This window comes from Eucalyptus grandis, chromosome 7, assembly GCF_016545825.1.
Source record: "Eucalyptus grandis isolate ANBG69807.140 chromosome 7, ASM1654582v1, whole genome shotgun sequence".
Lineage (NCBI taxonomy): Eukaryota > Viridiplantae > Streptophyta > Magnoliopsida > Myrtales > Myrtaceae > Eucalyptus > Eucalyptus grandis.
In genome coordinates this window covers 35,179,251-35,182,205 of record NC_052618.1, presented here as the reverse complement: position 1 = coordinate 35,182,205, position 2,955 = coordinate 35,179,251, and the positions used below count along the sequence as shown (strand labels likewise).

Below are 2,955 nucleotides of genomic sequence, written 5' to 3'. Positions count from 1 at the left end.
TAATTTGTAATTTCAAACTCTCATATCCAACGCCATCTCTCACAAACTTATGTTATTTCCAAGTTTTAGCTCATGTGACCGTGATATTCTAAATAAATACAAGAAATTGATTCTGTGAATTGTTCATCTTAGCCTATAACATGATTTGCAAACCTATTACTTCCTCTAGCTACAATTTTTTTGTTGGAAATTTGAATGTAGGAATATGTTTATTATCCAAGATATATAACTACCACTCATCATTTCAACCACAGATAAGATATCAAGATTCATTCAAATTCATTTCAATTTAGTGTCCTTGATGAAGGTGATTTTCTGTCTTCTAGGAGTAATGATCTGAATCATGACTGAAAAGAAAGAAGAAGAGAAACAACATAAAACAAAATATGAACTAACATGGAGTCACCAGGTGAAATTGGCTTAATCAAACAAGATTTTATGGATTTTTTTTTTTTTTTTTTTATATGGGTATAATTTACTAAAAATCGGAAGAAAAAGAGGAAACAATAGCTGAAATGATTTGTCTATTTCGATTATCATTTCAATTGTCAAAGGAATTCTATTCTAAAAATTTCATTTTGGGAAAAATTATTTTCTGACATGCACGACGCAGGAAGGTCAAGACTTTTAAATGCAAAACTCTCTTATTGTTAAGTTTCTTCGTTGGGATTGTATTTGGCCTTTTTTCCATGGGATGACAATATATGTAAAAGTATTTGAATATTAAAGGGCTCATTCCTTTGAATTTTAAATTATTCAGATATGATTAAATTAATTATTAAAGATAATTCTATTAGTTTATAGTTGATGAAGATAATTCTATCACTGATTGGTGGGGACCAGTTGTGTATCAGAATTCGACTGGGAAAGGAGAGGAGCAGATGCTCTTCCTGCTGAGGAGATATTTTTTAAACTCCAGAATCCGAGATTTCTTTAGAGATTATTTGAAAAGTAGCAGCCTATTTTGTCAAAAAGTAGTCCTGTCTATGGCTTAGAATAGCTCGCCTTCTCGATGAGCACAGCAGAGATTAAAGAAAAGTAAGTCAAATTTACATTAGCTATCATAAAGGAGTTTTGGACCATCTCTTTATATAAATGACCTCAGATGGATAATGCGTTTGGAAAATGGTACGAGCACTGCGCTGCACAAGACTTCGACACGCGGGAAATTATCATTGATCGTCCCATGTAAGTGGTTCGACTAGCTGGGGTCCACTACGCAACTTGAACTTAGCCCATAACTAGAGAAAAAGAACGAAGACAAAAACGAAAAGACACATCTTACTTCTCCTTATATACCCACACCATCCTCATGTTAAATCATCCAGAAACTTACATGTATATGAAGAGAGTTGAGGGAAGAAACCATGGTCATCCATAAGCTTCTCTTGAAAGCTGCGGTGCTTGGGGCTTTATTGGGCTTATACCACAATCACCTAGCACAAGCTAATGATTCAATGACTAAGCCCGGATGCCAAAGTTCCCGTGGAAACCTCTCGATTCCATAACTTTCGGATTGAGCGATCCGAACGACAGCGATCCCCACTGCCGCTTCACTTTTCCTCATTTAGAGTCGAGTGTACCTCTACCAATCCCCCCTGTTGCTTACATGAGGAACAGAAGTAGTAACATGAAATACTCAACATTTATCGAGGACCACGAGCTGCGCATAAACGCTTTGGTCAGTCGAGATTGCTATAACTCTTCTGGGTACGACGGTTCTTCAAGCAGCAACTCCGTGGGTTGCCTAGCTAAAATTCCCTTGTCCAGCACCAAGAACAAGTTCACTGCCATTGGCTGCGACACCTTAGCCTCCTTTCAAGATCGGGATCGCCATGGAAACTCTCTTTCGGGTGTATGTCTTCGTGTAGCAGCAATTGGGACGTCAGCGATTGGGACGTCAGCAATGGGTCGTGTACCGGTATCGGTTGCTGTGAGATGAGCATCCCTAAGAATTCCTTCGGCTACGATATCTCAATTACGCACTTTTCCAATCATTCTGATGTCTTGGCTTTTCAACCCTTGCAGCTATGCTTTTGTCACAGAAATTGGATCCTACAACTTTTCGGTTGGCGACCTTAAGCAGCTTAAATTTAAACGTACCCTCTAGTTCTCGATTGGGCAATAGGGAATCAAACATGCAAGGATGCCAAGAAGAACAGCACGAGCTACATGTGCGCCTACAACACTGCTTGCAATGATGCCGAAAACGGATCTGGGTACAAGTGTACTTGTTTAGAAGGTTACCAAGGCAATCCTTACCTTGGTTGTCAAGGTACGTTGATAAAATCAACTTTTTGTTTTGCACTTCGGATCTGATGTGGGTGCTTAATTTTGTAGATATTGATGAATGTGCGGATCCAAAGAATAACCCATGTCAGGGAAAATGCCACAACATTGGTGGGAGTTATAAATGTTCATGCCCAAGGGTTATCATGGTAATGGCAAGAAGGGCAGTGGATATGGACAAGGTGCACTGCTAATCTATCACATTGATGGAGATTTTGGTTGGTAAGTTCTTTCATTTTGCGTGGAATGCTTGACTAAAAAAATACTGTCTTAGCTTATTTTGAGAATATATAATTTGATTTCTTTTTGGTGTAGGAGCAAATCAACTATTCATACTTTCACCCACTATTTCTTCCACGGTCCTTGCTTGGAAAAAATTCAAAATGAAACTTTCTATATCCTTCTCACTGATGTTTCTATGCAGAAGATAAATGGCATTATCTGACGCATTGAGTACATCACGCGTTACCGAGTGCATCAGAATTGAGCTTCCTTAAAAAATTTAAAAATAGCTGTCTCTATGTCAAATAAGAGCGTCTTTTGACGTGGTGACCGTGGGCTTTAGGTAAATATGAAGACATTTTCCTGTTACTGTGATCACATCGCGAATATTAATATCAGTGCTCTGTGTGAAAACATACAGTTTTACGATGTATGCGACCTTGG

General features: G+C 38.3%; 1 long non-coding RNA gene across 1 annotated transcript; it reads left to right on the top strand.

Annotated features, from left to right (window-relative positions):
- Positions 1-1,843: 1,843 nt before the first annotated feature.
- LOC120295412 lies at positions 1,844-2,420 on the top strand. The gene is made up of 3 exons (XR_005552775.1): positions 1,844-1,933; positions 2,029-2,275; positions 2,341-2,420. It is a non-coding gene; the product is annotated as an uncharacterized LOC120295412 (long non-coding RNA).
- Positions 2,421-2,955: the final 535 nt, after the last annotated feature.